Here is a 20,065-nt window from a genome sequence, read left to right as displayed (position 1 = left end):
GATGAAAAAAGTAGACAGGAATACAAGGAGATGAGGCATATAATGAAGAGAGAGGTGGCTAAGGATAAGGTGTATGGCAAGCTGTATGAAATGTTGAACACTAAGGAGGGTGAAAAGCACCTGTACTAATTGGCTAGACAGAGGGACCAAGCTGGGAAAAATGTGCAGCAGATTAGGGTGATAAAGGATAATGAGGGAAATGTAATCACAAGTGAGGAGAGTGTGCTGAGCAGAGGGAAAGGGTTTTTGAAAGGCTGATGAATGAAGAGAATGAGAGGGAGAGAGAAGGTTGGATGATGTGGGGATAGTGACTCAGGAAGTGCAAGAGATTAGCAAGGAGGAAGTAAGGACATCTATGAAGAGGATGAAGACTGTAAATGCTGCTGGTACAGATGACATACCTGTGGAAGCATGTAGGTGTTTAGGAGAGATGGCAGTGAGGTTTTCTAACCAGATTGTTTAACAGAATCTTGGAAAGTGAGAGGATTCCTGAGGAGGGGAGAAGAAGTGTACTGGTACCAGTTTTTAAGAATAATGGCAATGTGCAGAGCTAGCATAACTACAGAGGGATAAAATTGATCAGCCACAGCATGAAATTATGGGAAAGAGTAGTGGAAGCTAGCTTAAGAAGGGAGGTGATGATTACTAACAGAAGTATAGTTTCATGCCAGGAAAGACCACTACAGATGTGATGTTTGCTCTGAGATTGTTGATGGAGAAGTATAGAGAAGGTCAGAAGGAGTTGCTTTGTGTCTTTGTGGACTTAGAGAAAGCATATGACAAGGTACCTAGAGAGGAGTTGTGTTATTGTATGAGGGAGTCAGGAGTGGCAGAGAAGTATGTAAGAGTGATACAGGATATGTATGAGGGCAGTGTGACAGTGGTGAGGTCTGCAGTAGGAGTGATGAATGCATTCAAGGTGGAGGTGGGATTACTTCAAGGATCAGCTCTGATACATTTCTTATTTGCAGTGGTGATGGACAGGTTGGCAGAAGAGATCAGACAGGAGTCCCTGTGGTCTATGATGCTTGTGGATGACATTGAGATTTGTAGTGAGAGTAGGGAATAGCTTGAGGAGACACTGGAGAGGTGGAGATATGCTCTAGAGAGGAGAAGAATGAAGGTCAGCAGGACTAGGGCAGAATATATGTGTGTGAATGAGAGGGAGGACAGAGGAATGGTGAGGATGCAGGGATTAGAGTTGGCGAAGGTGGATGAGTTTAAATACTTGGGTCAATAGTTCAGAGTAATGTTGAGTGTGGAAGAGAGATGAAGAAGAGAGTGTGGGCAGGGTGGAGTGAGTGGAGAAGAGTGTCAGGAGTGATTTCTGACAGACGGGTACGAGTATGAGTGAAAGTTAAGAGCTATGTTATATGGGTTGGAGACACTGGCACTGATAAAAAGACAGGAGTCAGAGCTGGAGGTGGCAGAGTTAAAGATGCTAAGATTTTCACTGGGTGTGAGGAGGATGGACAGGACTAGAAATGAACATCTTAGAGGGTCAGCTTGGGTTGGATGGTTTGGAGGAGACAAAGCCAGGGAGGCAAAATTGAGCTGGTTTAGACATGTACTGAGAAGGGATGCTGGGTATATTGAGATAAGGATAAAAAGGCTGGAGCTTCCAGATAAGAGGAAAAGAGGAAGGCCTAAGATAAGGTTTATGGATGTGGCGAGAAAGAACCTGCAGGTGGTTGGTGTGACAAAGCAAGATGCAGAGACAGGAAGAAATGGAAGCAGATGATCTGCTGTGGTGACCCCTAATGGGAGCAGCCGAAAGAAAAAAGATTAACAATAATTATTAAATTAAATTAATTATTAACAATAATTAAGTACTGCAATGTATGAGGTTGTACATACCCAGTACTACAATGTTGTAAAACTAATAGTAGTCAACATTTAAAAATTAAAATTTTTGGCATGAAATAATATCTGTAATACATACCATAGGTGAGAGTTGTGCTGGATTTACACCCTGACCCATGACCCATTAGCCAAAACCCTAGTCAGTCAGGAGAAAATCCCAGTATCATCCTCTGGCAGGTATTATAAACTATTATATGGCTCCCTATTGAAATGTCGGCACTTGAAATGCAGAGTGCTGACATGTCACAAATTGACTGAAAACACAGGAGAAGGGCCAGTCCTAAAGATCACTCTTTTCCTTATTATGTTCATAGGTGTTTACTAGGCTAACAACCACAGGGGCCTTTTTAAGCATAGCCATGCATTCCAAATCTCTGACAAGTTTTGGTACCCTTGCTAAGGGACTTGGGAGATGAAACTTTTACAAGCAGGAGCATGGGCAATGAACCATTTATAGACTGCCCATGCACATTCAACACTTCTTATCTTGCTTTAATTTATCTTTTTAAGGCCAGCTTGACATTTTGTTACATAATCATTTTGTTTCCCATCAGGATTCCCCTTTATGTAATATACACAAGCATTTAACAACTATGCACCTTTTATCCGTGGGGCTTCCTGATAATTTGCATTGCTTTCCACGGGTTTACACTACAAAGTTCCTCATTTCTATCAGTACTGAGGAATGGCATACACAGTGATTCGAAAACCTCTCAAACATGCAGGTTTTCTACTTTTTTCATATCTAACTGGACAGGTGTTACACTGCAAAAAGAGCATCACCTGTGTTTATCCATAAAGCATTTCTTATTTATTTGTGCATAGGTTGTGGATGTAGTTCTGTATTTAATATACCTGCACCATCTGGTTTCTTGCATTTGCTTTTCAGCCTCAGCATTTTACTCATTGATATGGAACTGTTGCTTTTAAAGAAGACAACTGAATAACAATTATTAGGAGGCCACTGACAACAGAAAAAGAAGGTCAAATTAGCTGCAAGGAGAATAACAGCTCCTTTTTTCAAGTGGATGTGCCTCATATCATACAAGGCAGGATATGTTAGTGCTACTACCTTATCAATTGAACTTGAAGTTTGAGATCAGCAGTGCAGAATGCACTGCACATGACTGATATTAGAATACTGGAATGTTCCCATGTTCCCATGAATAAATGTGCGACAGCATTGTGTGTACAGTGGAGATGCACACATACCATGCTGCTGCATTTTGTGTGTGTGTGTGTGTGTGTGTGTGTGTGTGTGTATGTGTGTGTGTGTGTGTGTGTGTGTGTGTGTGTGTGTGTGTGTGCATGTGTGTGTGCGTGTGTGTGTGTGTGTGTATGTGTGTGTGTGTTTCTGTGTTTGTGCTTGTGTGTACATGCAGGGGAAGTACTTAACATCTCAGGCACTTAATGTCTTAAACTTAAAGCCATCACGGTCATCCAGTTATGATGACACTGTTGCATGCACACACTGCCAGATACTGCGAATGCATAATGTGCTTTATTTTGAAAAGAATCCTTATATGATAATAAGAACATTTAATGACAGCTCCCATCCATAGCCGGCCTTAGGCATAGGCCAACTAGGCGGCTGCCTAGGGCGCCGCTGTAGCAGGGGCGCTTTTCCAGTATTTATTTGGTGCAGGTAGACCAGGATGGGGGCACCTGGGTTGTGAGTGGGGCGCCGTGGAGCCCTTTTGCCTAGGGCACCAGCTGAGCTAAGGCCGCTGCTGCTCCCATCACATCCTTTTGTGATGGGTAGGTATTGAACACAACCCCCAGCTGCCATCTTAATATAAGCTCTAGCCTGTATCCTTTATATTATAATATGGCTAAGGTACATCATAGTTGAGTTCCTTGCAATCACATGGATAGTTATAGCTTCAGGTTTAACAGGACTGAGATGAGGCTACTGATTCATTTAAGAATGGCATCCAAGCTACCTTCAGCAGATGTAAGAGCTGACATGCTCCTGAGGGAAGGCAGCATAAAGGTCTGAGGTGATCTTGTTGATCTTCTTCAACCAACAGGACTTAGCTGTAGACTCAAGTTAGTTCAGTACCAAGATTTTCCCAGACCTGCAAATCATTCCCCAGTCCCATAAGACAGTGCTACTCCTCAAAATCTCCAGATCCTACTGGCACTTTTAGCTTATAGCAGAGGATTCTGGGTGATTCTTAATCTTCCGTCTGTATTAACTAATAAATAGAGTTTATGTTTTATGTGAACCATTATGTTTCCATTTATTCATTTAGGTCTATGCAAGCTGGATTCTACCTAAATAAGTCATATATGTTTGTGTGTGTGTGTGTGTGTGTGTGTGTGTGTGTGTGTGTGTGTGTGTGTGTGTGTGTGTGTGTGTGATGAAGTTTCCTGTTTTGGAAAAGAAAGCACTCAATCTGACTATTGGAATAAATCTCTGTTTCATTTATTGGACTTTTCTTGTGAAATATTGTTGTTTTTTTTGAACAGCTTTATGGTGTGGCTGCCTTCATTGGGTGCTACATGTTGACCGGACCTTCTGTGCTATTTTTGGTGCTTTTGGTTTGGTTTTTCATCCTTTCTTGCAAGTAAAACATTTACTTCCCTCATATTCCTTAAAAATGAAGCAATTGCATTACTACAGAAAGAATAGAAAGTACCTAAATAAAAAATGAGGAATGAAGCAGATTAAAATATTTGTAACCCAGTGAAAAATATTTACTACTTCAGCCTATAGAAACTACATACAATGAGCAAGAAAAGTCAATAGCAATATTAACCCCTCCAAATGCAAGGCTTACTGTTAAGTATAAAAAATTCCATATAATATTTATTTGATTGCAGTCAATAAAATAGTAAAACATGAAAGGAAGTCAAGCATGGAAAAGTAATTATTAATACATTACAGATGAGGGACACTTCCAGGTATATCTGCAATTACATTCTACTCACACCTCTAGGCATCAAATATTGCTTGTTCATATTTGCATCATAGATTGTATACTTAGACAATTGTATATATATTATTTTGTAAATGACTAGTTGATTATGTTATTTTGTTTCACTATTTATGGTTCAATTTATCTGAAGATATGGAAAACATTTTAATAAAAATTACTTTGAGTAAAATAATTACAAAGTCATGCTATATACAAAGTATTAAAAGATTATGGGCAGGATTCACAAAGCCTCCGTGTAAGAGATACAAGGCTTACACGAAGGCTGCAGTTAAACAGTGTGGCGTCAGCATGTCATGCATATGCATGAGGGCATGCTGAATCACACCTTAGGCTAACACGGTCCGTGGAAGACAGTAGGGGGCATGTCCGTAGGCCGAGCCCTGCAAGCGGACACGCCCCCAGAAGAGTAAAAGTGCTCAAAGTAAACACCCACGACAGAGTCCATGTAAATGTGAATAAACACAACACAACACATGCCCCCACAGACTATGAACATAAAATATATAACTGAACATGTTATATATTTTTTTTAAATTGTAAAGATGTTTGCCCGTGAGTGCGCTCGTTTGCAAGGGCGTGCCCGTAGCTTAGCCACAGTTAGCAGTCAGTGGAAAAGTATATAAAAACTAAATATGCAAAGTAAGCCAAGAAGCAATAGCGTAGCGATAGAGACGTCGGCCAAAGAGCAGGCAGTCATGGTTCGAGCCCCCACAACATCAATTTTTATTTTTAGTAAAATAAGCACGAAACAAGTCCCTGACAAATATGTACACATATAAAATTATATTTTATGTAAAATGTAATGAAATAGGCCATTTATTTTGAAGAAATGTGAAATAATAAAATAATAAAAAATGCCACATGTGCCTATAGCTGAGCTACAGTTTAACAAGGTGAGTGCATCTGCCCGTAGGTGAGCAGTGGTTTAACAGGTGTAAAATGAGTGCCCGTAGGTGAGCAGTGGTTTAACACGCTGAAACTGTGTGCCCACTAAGCCATGACTGTTATACAAGAACATTGTGCTAAAATAAATATATCATGTAATAGTAGGAATGAATGTAAAGGGAATATAGGATGTGTAGTACACAAAGCATGTCATTTATACTTACTGTCAAAACTAGTAGTGTGTGAACAGAAACAGCCATGCTAGCTGGTAGCTAGTAGGTAATAATGTCAGTTAATGTACATATATAAATGTATGTATATTTACATATATTTATATATAGATATAGATATATATATATATATATATATATATATATATATATATATATATATATATAGTTGTAGGTGTCAGTGTGCATACACACTTACTGCAGGAAACAGGAGAGAGGAATGGAGAAATGTGAATCTACAACACAGCCTGAATCATGAGAGAGATACTAACCTTTACACTCACAGAACAGTGTCCACAGAATACCAACATGGTCCCCGCCCTTACAATCTGAAAGGGCAACGCCTATCTCACATACCCTTTTATAGCACTGTCCTGAAATCACAGTGAGAACTGCAATCAGTACACAACTGGCTGCATGCAATTAGCAAATGCTGGCTTACAATTGGTGCAGAGGCCATCACATGGACTTATGCAGATACCTACAAAAGCATCCTGTACTCACATTCCACACATGCAATACTTTCATTGCACTGTCTGGAGGCAGACAGAGAGAGAGAGAGAGAGACAGAGAGACAGAGAGAGAGAGAGAGAGAGAGAGAGAGAAATAAAAAAATAAGAACACAGACAACAATACACAGTACACAAACTAAGTTGAAGCTGTCAGCAGTGTCAGTACCAAGCTGGGCCAGCAGCAGCAGGAAGCTGTAGTAGCGGTAACGCAACCAGCTGCGTCAAACACAGGTAATGTAAAGTAACAAGTTAATAGTCTACATACTGTGAACCCTCCATATGTGTCATAGGTCTGTATCTATAGGTATGTCCATGTGATATGTTGTGTGCACGTAGTTCCACCCAAAGGGGATGACTATACATTACATGTCATTCAGTGTTAGGCCATGATCCTGGCAGCAGTTTTCCGTTTCAGTGAGGCCTGTCTGTAGGATGTGTGAGTCAGCTGGTGTAACGACTATGGTGCTTAGTTTGCAGTCATCTGGGAACTTTGTCATCCACAACCCGCACATGTTTGTTTTTACATCTGAGAAATAAATGCCAAACAAGAGGGGTCCTAGGACAGAGGCCTGTGGGATACCACATGTGACTGGCATTGAGTCTGACATGGCTCCTGCAATATCGATATTATGGATTCTGTATGTCAACCAGTGTGCAACCCATCATGTGACATATGTAGTAACATGTAAGCTAATGAGCTTGTCTATGATGCCTGAATGGAGTACTGTGTTGAAGGCCTTAGGCAAGTCCAGGTAGGCTGTATGGATTGCGTTGCCCTCATCAATGGCTGTAGTGACTGTTTTGAAAGGTCAACCAGGTTCAAAAGGCAGGATCAGCCCATCACAAAGGCAAACTGGCTGAGAACAAGTGTCTGCAGGTACCCAATATCGCTGTATATGTGTCCCATACTGAATCATTCCATAGCTTTGCAGACCAGGCTGGTTAAGCTTATGGTGCGGTAGTTCCCAGGGTCAGTAGAGGTGCCTCCTTAGTGGAGTGGGACCACTTTTGCTGTATGCCAGTGTTCAGGTACATATCCCATAGTACGGCCAAGGTTAAATATCAGTCTTATATGCGGTTGTATGTCCTCTTGGAGTTCAAGTAGCACACATCCAGGGATACCATCAGGTCACATTGATGCTGTGTGTTCTGCTTTGCTGAGGGCGGCCCTCACCTGGACATGTGAGATGATAGGGAGGTTACATTCAGCTGTGATAAGTATTTCTAAGTGTGGGGGAGAAGGAGGGGGGATACGTGCACCGAACCTGTCTGCAAGAATGTTGCCAATATCTGTGTGTTCGGTGAATGTTAAGTAGGTGTGTAGTAACTCAGAGCATATCTGAGGCGTTTGGTCCATATGTGTAACATAACTGAAGAAGGTCTTGCGGTTATCTATAGTGTTCGTGGCCATTTCCCTCCCAGAGTAGGCTGTGGATGTTGTTATGAGAGACTGTAGCTTATTACCAGTGCTGACCACAGATGCCTTCCCTTAATGTGAATCTGCTCTGTCCTGCAGTAGCCTCCTTCTATCATTATACAATCTGCCTTTGGCTGGGGTCCACCAGACAGATGCCTAACCTTTGTGCATAGGGTCTGGGTTAGAAATGTGTGTGCATGTTCCATGCATTCTTTGGGATGTCCATGGGAAGCATTCGCAAAGGGGTCAGCAATGTGGGTTGTGGATTCCACAGGCCCAGTGGGCTGCATGGATACCATGTCAGTCCTAACAAGTGAATATAATCACAGATATATCAAAGTAGTCTACTGTGCTGGTGGTAGGATATGTATAGCCAGGCCGAGTAATATGTGTTCAGATCACACTAGTGGATGGCGTTCCACATACAGTACCTTGGTATGAACCCCCAGAGTGAGGTTGTGCATTGGACCTGTCTCAGTGTGCTGAACAATGGGGCATGCTACTATGTTGTATGGAATGTGGCAGGTATTGTTGCACAGGTGTTGGCTGAGCACTGATATCTGGCCATGTACTTGTGTATATCCACCAAGAGACACACACATGCTACATATGGGAGTAGTAGTATATCACTACAGTTGAGAATCATGTATAGTATGTGTGCCATATATTGCTGACATAGTCTGCTGATATCCTGTTTGTGTTCTATTCCAGGGACATGGCGCGTCAGCGTAATCCTGCCTACTCTGCAGCAGAAGATGAGGAGATACACCAGAGCCTGGTGCGGGATTATGACATACTGTTTTCCCGCACCAGCCAGAATCAGCAGGAGAGGGCTGCACTGTGGCAAGACCTTGTCCATAGGGTAAATGACATTGGCATGCATAATAGGACATATGAGCAGGTACGACATCACTGCAGTGATTTAATCAGAAATGTCCGTCAGCGTGCGTCTGATATCCACAGGCAACAGGTCACCACAGGAGGTGGGGTGGCCACACATCCCCCCCCCCTCACCAGATTGGAGGGGCTACTCCTAAGTGTTGTGGCTCCAGCCCCAGAACATCAACAGCAATACACCTGCATCATGATGGAGGCTGGATCCACACAGCAACACGACATGGAGCGTGCAGGTAATATGCCATATGTACACTTGACTGTTCTGTACACTGTTAGTTTATGCATGTGTAAGGTGTTTCCGTGGTATGTAGCTGTCAACATAGTATGTAATTGTGCAGGTGTGATATTGCCAATATCAGCAGCTGACATGTGAAAGGCAACTGGTGTACTACTGCACTGTATCATACGCAGTATCAATGGCACAGTTGTGCCCACTGACATTAATCTCCTCATTTCTGCAGGTCCCTCCGGTGTTACAGCAAGGCAGCCCATCCATGCTGGTGAGTGTGTTTTAACAATACCTATAATAGTCCTGATAGTGCTAGTAATACTAGTGTAACTCAGTAGTGCTCTGTGTGTATACTGTGGGGTGTGCATGTGTGCATGTGTGCCTGTGTCCACATGTCCACATGTGCATGTGTGCATGTGTGCATGTGTGCATGTGTCCACGTGTGCAGGCATCCATGTGTACACATGTCCACATGTGCACGTGCCCATGTGTGCACGTGTGCATGTGTGCATGTGTCCATGTGTACACGTGTCCATGTGTGCACGTGTCCACTTGTGCATGTGTGCATGTGTCCACGTGTGCATGTGTCCACGTGTGCATGTGTGCATGTGTGCCTGTGTCCACATGTGCACGTGTGCATGTGTGCGCGTGTGCACGTGTGCCAGTGTCCATGTGTCCATGTGTCCATGTGTCCATGTGTGCATGTGTGCATGTGTGCATTAGTGCATCACTGGTAACATTGTGTAGACATTGTAAACTGTGTTTCCTGTCTTCCTCCCACAGGTTCTGGTGCTGCTCTGGTGTCCTGCAGTAGGGAACCTGAATCTGGTGCCACAGGTACTGATTATGATGATATCTGTGTAATGGCACAGGAAGGTGTGTCAGGGTCCGTCATTGGTCAGCCAATTGACAGTACACAGTTGTCAACCCCATCATTGCGCACAGTCATCCTGCCAGTACATCCTATGTCACCATTGTCCCTAGGTGATGGACAGGATACAGTGGGCATTGACCAGGGTAATGTGGTATCTGTGGCACATGCTTCCCCACACAGCAGCCATGGGCAGGGTCCTGCGGTGGTACCACACAGACAGTTGCCCATGGGTTCTCGTGGGAGCATCTGTGGGTGTACTGCCTCTGGCAGATGTGCCCAAAGAGGTCTGTCAACCTCAGCTATGTTTCGGGCTGTCATGCAGGCACAGTCGCGTATGGAAAGGTACACCAGATAGGGTCTGAGGGAGCTGAGAGCATGTCGCAAAGCCATGACTGACAGTATGCGTGACATCGTGGATGCTATCCGTAATTTCACCGATGTCATAGACAGACATTGTGGGGACATATTACAGCAGTTCCACAACCACATGTCCATGAGCCAGGGCAATGGTGGACGGTTGCAGCATTGACGTGGCCGTATGCCAGCAACAGTAGCAGCTGGCAGTCGGCGCGGATGACAACAGGCCCATGGACGCCCCCATAGTGCCAGCAGCAGCCCCAGCAATGCTGGCTCTGTGCTGTCATCGGAACGTTCCAGGAGACCACGTACACGTGGCTCTGGACAGTCCCAACAGGGACCTGTGTCCAGTCAACACACTCCCGCTTCTGATGACAGTACCCAGTCTGGCTTAGTACCGGATACGGTCTGTAGCACCCCTGCCAGGCACAGGTACCATGTCCGTGCCCACAGACACTGATCTGTATGACCTGCCAGGTGCAGTCTGTGGCTGTCCACAAACTTCCGTATATGGCAGCCATGAGGTGGAACTGTGTGCATGCATACACACATGCGAAATGTTAAAACCTAGGGCTACCACATACATGCACACACTGCACCAACAGTGCCCCACCCTGTACTGCTGTCCCTCACCAACATACATACACACACATGTCAAATGGTGGTATCAGTGGCAGACTCAGGCATACCTAATTCACACCCTGTGCATATGATGAAACTGTGCCACCTCCTGCAATCTCCAACATCAGTGCAGGAACAGGTAAACACGTTGCTGATGTACAGGGTGACTACATAGAAGTGTATTACTAGTATCATGTTGGTAACAGTACAGTGTGCTGATATGACTGTGTGTATATCCCAGCATGCCTGATGCAGTAACTGTATGACTGTCCTGAATTGTTATCTACACCCATAGTAAGTACCATAGTGTAACAGCTGCACATTATTGCATACCGGTGGTAAGCATGTCAACAGATAGCCACATACATAGGTAGCACAGGGGGGAAGCTAATGCAAGTAGTGATACGCAATGATGGACATGTACAGTAATGGTGGCAAGTTGCCCACAACGACTATGCAATGTGGATGTTTGCGCATGTTGATATGTGTGCAGTACCAATGTAATACAAATCACAATTAACTATGACATAATATCAGTTCTACCATGGACATCTGAGCTGTGCATTCCTGGGTACATGTTGATAGTGCCTACATATTTGCACTGTTACCTACTGTAAGTATTACCCCTTCTTTGTTGTACAATGGACTACTTCCAGCCCTGCTTACTGTAGCTTTGTTTGCATGCATGTTCGCTTGGGGTTCCCTGGAACACTGCTTCCACCTGCAATTCAGAGTTATAGTGCTTCTGTGGACTCCTAGTGACATCTGCATAGCATACTATACGTATGTCAAGTTTACACATGACAGAACGTCACTGTCTGTCCTGTTCACATGTACGTTGCCTGTGACACATTGCACATGACTTACCTGGCATTTACCCACATGTGCAGTCATATATGCCAGTGCTATGAAATCAGTAGCAGTACACCCACACATACACACCTTCAGTATGTTGTTACCCATTGGCCCTATGTGTTGGTAATCACCATGGCAATCACACTACTATGGTAGCATGTGCAAAGGTAACCTGTGAATCACCTCTATGGTCCAGTTGTGGTTTATGTGAGTCATGTGGCAATGTCACAGCTGCCACATGTATGCAGTCAACCCTCTCCCCTGGCCAGGAACGTACAACACATGTGTGGGATGCCACCACATAGCCAATCTGGGGACTGAGCACTCTGAACCCAGTACTGCCATACCCTGTCAGGTGGCATGACATACTACAGTGACTACAATACCAGTCTGACATAGACCCACACTGACAGCAATCTGTACACACTGGGGCATACTTGGAGACTCAGAATAGCATCCTGCCTGAGCATCACACACCTCCGCAGCTGGCACACAGGCATACGTTATGTCGGAACAGAGCACATGCCACACATGGCATACACATCCCATGTGCCACACACTCACAGCCTGTAGGGCTACACAACACACCTGCTACAGATGTGTCAGGTACCTCTCTTGGCTGCTGCAGTGGGGTCCCGCTCAACAGGCTGTACATGGTGAAGGTCACAGTGATATGCCTGTGGGGCACTATGGTCCACCATAAAACACATGCATACAGGTCAGTCAGAGGCATGGACACATATGACTCAGTCATTGACCATGCCACTATGGATGACCTGAGACATGCCTCCCTGGACTACATGATAGGGAACATAGAAGGGATCTCTCAGCATGTGGCATGGGCCAGTATGAGCCTGATCTTGGGTGCCATCATACCCTCACCAGGTATGCTACCACAATATGTAGGAAGGGTGTTCTATGTCTACATTCTGCTCAATCTCCAATGTCATTCATAGGGTATCCACTGGCTGTCAACGTGTGCTTACATGCTAGGAAAGCCACAATGATGTGCGAGGGGCAGCTTGCACATGACACCCATGGGCCATTGTATATTGGTGAAGCCCCTTGATACACACATAATGCCTTTTGCTGCAGGACATGGATTACACAGCCACCTCCGTGGGTATCACACAGGATAGACACTAACAGTGATGCTACACAACACCAGCAGTGTACACAGCAAGATGCATGCACTGGACACTGTCCTCAGCATGGTGAACTGCAATATCTGTGCAGTATCACATTCCTGATTCATGGCTCACAGGTGCAACCCATCACTGCCAGGTTATACCTCATACCACGCCTGTCGTCCCCTACACATGTAACACACATGGACAGGGGGGGTGGTATCCCAAGGCACCACAGATACACACACCTCCAGGTTGTTGGCACAGCACAAAGCATCAGGGCCTATCCATGAGTAGCTAACAGTGTGTTGGACTGCCTTCTAGTTCATAGCCTGGCATACACAACCCTCCCATACACAGGAAACCCACCTATCCTCCCTAACAACACTGGCAAGAAATGTCTTTATATGGCTGGACTGCATCCAGCCAAACATTGTGCGTGAGCATTACTGTAGCTACAACACACTAGCTGAAAGGTTCCATGTGGTCACTGAATTGCAGTGGAATAACATGTTACCACTCCCACAACAGGTGGGAACCTGCAGCACCTGTTCATTGACTACATGTAGACTATATGGCCCAGACCAGATGTGTATCCCCTGCTGTAGGTATTATACCATATACAACCCACACTGTATAGGCACATACCGCGTGCGGCCCCTGCACAGTAAGACACAGTCATATTATTATGCATTGCGAATACCATTTATCCACTTGAGGCATGTGTCAGACATGGTAACTACTGAAGCTCACAGGTATTTATGTGTATGTGTCACACACATACATCATGTGTGCGTTGCCATTGCTGGTTTAGGCAATGGCATGCATTGTTATGCACAACAACCCACACAAGGTAATATTGTGTGACACAACCACATGTGGCAGTTGTGGGTTTCCAAAACATACCTATCTGTGCTCTGACGATGGTAATAGACCCAGTAGTGGAGCGCACTATTGGCATTACTGGCCAAGTAGCCCTGTTTGGCTGTACTGATAGTGTGGTGACATCCTCTGTGTTTCCTGGGGGAATATGCAGCATATGGTGTATTGTAGTATTTGCCAAAAGGATCCGTTCTCCCACACTTGCAATTACACATACCCTACTACCCCCCCACACACACACACTTGGAGGATTCATACCCCTACCTGACTATGTCACGACACGTGGGAGAGGCACATTAGCAAAGCGCACTATTTGGATTACTAGGAGGTTCCTTTTCTCCGGCTGTACTTATAGGGTGCTGACATCATCAGTGTTTTGAAAGGGTAATGTGCATCATGTAGTGTGATCTCCTGATTGCCAAAAAGGCACATGTCTTTCCTACAGAATTGCACACACACAAACTCCCTTCATCCAAACACACACACTTGCCATTTGTAGGTTTCAAACTCCTACCTAGCTATGTTTTGACACTTGAGAGAGACGCAGTAGCAGAGTGCGCTATTCGGATTACTGGGAGGTGTCCCTTCTCCAGCTGTACTTATAGGGTGCTGACATCATCAGTGTTTGGAAAGGGTAATGTGCATCATGTAGTGTGATCTCCTGATGGCCAAAAAGCGCATGCCTTTCATACAGAATTGCACACACACACAAACTCCCCTCATCCAAACGCACACACTTGCCATTTGCAGGTTTCAAACCCCTACCTAACTATGTTATGACACTTGAGAGAAATGCATTAGCAGAGTGCGCTGTTTGGATTACTGGGAGGTTTCCCTTCTCCTGCTGTACGTATAGGGTGCTGACATCATCAGTGCTTAGATAGGGGAATTGTGCATCCTGTAGAGTGTTTTCCCAGTTGCCAAAAGGGACATTTCTTTCATACAGACTTGCACACACACTAACCCCTCTCCACACACACTGGGCAGTTGCAGGATTCAAACCCCTACCTAACTATGCTATGATACTTATAACAGCTGCATTAGCGGAGCGTGCTATTCACATTACGGGGAGGTTTCTCTTCTCCTGCTGTACTTATAGGGTGCTGACATCATCAGTGCTTAGATAGGGGAATGTGCATCCTGTAGAGTGTTTTCCCAGTTGCCAAAAGGGACATTTCCCTCACACAGACTTGCACACACACTAACCCCCTCGATACACACTGGGCAGTTGCAGGACTCAAACCCCTATCTAACTATGTTATGACACTCGTGACACACGCATTAGCGGAGCGCGCTATTCGCATTACTGGGAGGTTTTTCTTCTCCTGCTGTACTTATAGGGTGCTGACATAATCATTGCTTAGAAAGGGGAATGTGCATCCTGTAGAGTGTTTTTGCAGTTTCCAAAAGGGACACGTCCCTCACACAGACTTGCACACACATCAACCCCGCTCACCCACACACACACACACTGAGTATTTGCATGGTTCAAACCCCTACCTAACTATATTATGGCACTTGAAGGAGACGCATTAGAAGAGCACGCTATCCGAATTACTGGGCATCTGTTCTGCACCTGCAGTATTTATAGGGTGCTGACATCTTTATTTCTACAGAGGTATGTACATCTAGTACTACCTGTCAGGTGGGGGATAGCATATATATGCATTTGCAGCCACCTACTTCAGGGTCAGATATGCACATCGCACTGGCAGGTTATGTTCTATACCATGCTTCGTGACCACAGGACCTGTAACACACAACACAACCAGTCCAGAACACCACTCCCACATCCAGGACACACACTTTGCTTCCCTGGGAACAGTGCTGGGATATGCAGGTGTTCACATACACCATTCCAGTTGTTAACATCAGGTACAGGCATATTGTGTGTGGGAACTACTCAGGCCTCTACAACTTTACCCTACAGCCACTACAATTTGTGGGTCCATGTGCTATGGCAGAACCACTCACCACAGCCACATGGGGGAATACATATTGCACCTGTCCATCTGCAACATGGGTACTCACTGTTCCACACCAGAGGTAGACCACCATTGTTGATATCTGACCATACCCACCTTTCCCTGGACATCCATATCCCATCTCCACCCCCAGGCAAGGTTGTCACTGCAAACAAACTGTATTTAGCACAAGCAGACTCTACACTTGTGAAGACTGGGGTGGACGACTTCAAAGGACCCATGCTGGGGACTATACTGGCCACTCTGCATAATCCTTGACAATTGCATTCTATGAGCATGTGTAAGGTTTGCATTGATCATGCTATCCCACATATACCCATGACTGCTCCACAACAGGACACCTGTCAGGTGTACACCAGCCATATATGAGCCGTCCAACAGACAGAGTAAGCTAATACATTGCAGAGCTGTAGCCCACAGAGGGAGGACATCTGTGAACAGTACCGGCACGACACTTCAATCCCACATAATTATCACAACACATTGTTGACAGTGGAATTGTCCACACAATGCAGATAGGGCTCCCCTCAGTCTGTTATTGATGCCCACTTACTGTTAGAGGTCCTCAGCAACCCTCTTCCAGCACACACCAACAACATGGATGTGGCTTAGCACATTCAAACCCTGGGATCTCCACTGTGCCCCTGCTTGACAGAGGCTCAGCTCACTAGCCTCACATGTTGCCTTATGTGACCTACTTTACAGTGGCACAGTAGCCTACTGTACTGGGGATGCAGATGCCAAGCACACTCTGGCTAAGCTGTCATTCCCTAGGGCAAACAGCCTAGTATTGACCTCTACACCCATATGTTTAATTGTCAGATGCACAATATTTGTTGCTGTTAGACTGTTTGCAGGTCTTTATTGCCATAGCATTCCTTGTTCCTATGAACAACTTGTGTATCTGTGGAAGATGTTTGAATATGAGGGCGATCCACTATATCAATTATGTCTCTGTAGTCATTTACTGTGTGCACTGGGCAGATTGCTGTGTTGTGGTTGGTTCCTGGAATGACACATACAAATACCAGATATGTGTGGCCAACTGCTAAACGGAGATATGGCATAAGTGTGTGAGCATGCCCAGTTCAGCCTTTCCATGGCATGTTGTCTGACATATGCCTTGTTTATCAAAGTGTACGAGCATGCCCAGTGTGAGCTTTCCATATGTTGAACTCTGCAGTCCACCACATATTTGGGTGTGTGTGAACTTCAACAATATCTCACATTTATGGTTGTGTGTTGGGTGTCATGTTGTGTATTTACTGGCCAACTGCTTTGTGTCTGCCACAACAGGGATTATACTGTGCCTGCAGGGATTGTATGGGATACTTTGCATACAGTTGTCAACATCCTTTCATAATGACCTAACACTGTAGTACTGTATAGTGTACTGGTTCAGTACTTTCACTGTGGTGGACAGTATCCTGGGCTTTAGTCCTATCACTGCTTGACATCTTCATAGTGAGCACAACAGACTGTGTAGGGGCCAGTTGTGCACATATGACCATGTTGCATTATGTTCAGATATGGGCTACCTACACCAGGCTTGTCCAACATTGGTAGTGTATTCCACAACATAGGTGGACATTGGCAAACACTAGCGATGTTCCCTAGGCCATTTCTGATGCTAGTCACAGAGTGTGTTTGTCCTTCGACACACATTGTAACTGGAGTTTGCCATGACATACGTTATGGTTAGTATACTGTGCCTCTGTCTACCTCTGACATAACAGTGATACCCAGGGTTAACCTACCATCTCCCATCCACTCATCAGGATTCCTCTTGAGGGGTGTTGATAGGTGACTCTCTGGCTAACCTGTACTGGGAGTTTACTCAAGAGTGGGGGTGGCATCTGTGTTATGGATCATTCAGTACAGCTTGTCCTATGTATGTCAGTGCTGGGGTTCAGGTCTCTCATGTGCATAGCTCACTGCCATTCAGATTGTACAAGGTGCAGCATGTTCATTGATTCCAGCTTGGACATGGCTTCATACATCAGGCACAACTTGCCTCTGGGTGGGCAGTATGGCAGTGTGTGGAGCTGCAGTTTGTTTAATCAGGCAACACATGGCATCTGTTCATGCTCTTTGCTACTCCTGGTGGGGTACTGTTGTGGACTTTACAGTTGATGGAGGTGTCTGCTGAGGTATATCCCACAGGGGCTATTGTAGTCAATTGTGACGCTGATGAAGGATGACTGCAGAGCCACAGTGACCTCCCCTTATCTTGATCTGACAACCTTCATGATTGGGTGGGTATATGGTATGTTTCTGCGAACACTACAGCCACATGTTTGTCCAATGCAGGATATCTATCACCTTGTGTCCCCAGGTCTCTCATTACATGTTAGGTACGTAATGGGTTAACACCTGTGTGGTAATTGGTGGGCACTTACTGTATATCCACGGTGGTTGTCTATACACATTTCTGCAATTAGCTTGCTGACATGGCTATGGCTCCAGTTGTCTGTTTCTATGTGGCCCTTTTGTGGGTTGCTTGTGTCAACTGGAGGTCAGATATGGTGGGCAGTTTGTACTCCTCTGCATACATGTTCAGTCACAGTCCTTCCATGTTGGCCTGTACCTATGGGACATATATACGGAATGGGGGAGGTCCCAGGACCAAGCCTTGTGGGATGCCACTCATATCTGCTTTGTAGTCTGACATGGATGCAGCATGTCTGACCATGTCAGTTCTGTCCTTGGTCTGGTTTGCAACCCCTCTACTGGCATAGGGGTTTATATTTAAGCTGGTGAATATATCCATACTGACCTTGTAGGGTATTGTCTGGAAGCAATTGCACGGACCAGCTACGCTGTGTGGACCACATTGCCCTCAGCAATGACCTTAATGACTGTTTCAAATGTGTCAAATGTTTAGGGGCAGGATCTGCACTTACGACAGCCACACTGGGTAGGGTACGGTGTCAGTAGGTCCACGATAGCTTTATGTCTGTGGTACATACTGATCCTTTCCATAGCTGTGCAGACCAAGCTTGTCAGGATCCTGGGGTGGTAGTTTGCAGTATCCATTCAGTCAACACCTTTGTTGTGAAGGACCACTGTTGTTGTACACTGCTCTTTGGGTACATATCCTGTGGTAAGGCTGACATTGGGCAGTAGTGTGATTTGGCATTCCATTATTCTTGGAGTCCATGTTGGCCTCAGCCCAGGACACATCACATACCTTTGCTGCTGTGTGTTTTGCTTTGTAGATGATGGCTGTTGCCTCAGCATCTGCAATGTCAGGGGGCCAGCAGTCTGCTGGGATAGATATTTTGCATTCTGGGGGGGGGGGGTTTGCACTGCACCTGTCAGGTTGTATGATGGCAATATGTGTGTGTGTTTGGTATGTTGTTTGTAATATCTGTGTGATTCGGAGCATATCTGTGAATTCCCGACATGGTTCCTACCATCAGTTGAGTAAGCCTTGTGATTATCCTTAGTGTCCTGTACAATTTGCATCTTCATAGGTTCATAGGTTCATACTAGGCTATCCACCCTAGGGCATTAGTAAGCCTAGCCAGAGTGTGTGTGTCTTTCGCCGCCCCTTGCTATGTGACTATTATGGCCATTTATGATTTTCTTTACTGTGCCTCTGTCTGGACGTGACACAGTGAGGACCCCCAGTGTACATCTACGATCATCCATCCACTTGGCAATATTCTTGTTGAGGGGTGTCAGTGAGGGGCTCTGCCTAACATGGGTTGGGATCCTGTTCCTAGGTGTGGGGAGCCTCTGGGTTATGTATCTGTCCCTCCAGCACATCCTATTTCATTATGTGTTGAGGCTGACATCTGTCACTCTCACAGCTCCAATGGCTTTGATTTCCTGGGGTGGAGCATGTCCATTACTCCTGTGTTGGACATGGCCTTGTACAACAGACATACAATGCCTCTGTGTAGGCAGTCTGTGACTGCATTCAGCTGGGGTGTCTACAGCCAGGCAGCATATGACATATATTTGACACCTTTTATCCTCTTGGTGAGGTACCTTTCAGGTCTTCCTTACCGCTGCAGGTGTCAGGTACGGTACATCCCATATGAGTCATTGTACTAGATTATGGGTCTGATAAGGGAACAGTACAGGGGCACAGTGACCTCTGTTGATGTAGATGTGAATCATTTCATGATACGGTGTCTAATATAGACAGTCTTCCTAGCCACATTGGCATTGTGAGTGTCACATGACAGGTTACTGTCGACTTGTGTCCCTAGGTCCCTGCTTACTCCTTGCATGCATAATGGTTTACCACCTATGTGGTAATTTGTGAGTACCTTGTCTGGTATTTGGTGGGACATTCATACTGTCCAGTGTCTTCAGGATGTCTGGGTGGGGTTCCTGTGTGTGAGAGTGTGGTCTGTCGCATGCTACAGACTGTACAGC

This window comes from Protopterus annectens, chromosome 11.part0 (assembly GCF_019279795.1).
Source record: "Protopterus annectens isolate FY-2018-M chromosome 11.part0, PAN1.0, whole genome shotgun sequence".
Taxonomy (NCBI): Eukaryota; Metazoa; Chordata; order Ceratodontiformes; family Protopteridae; genus Protopterus; species Protopterus annectens.
This window is presented reverse-complemented; position numbering follows the sequence as displayed.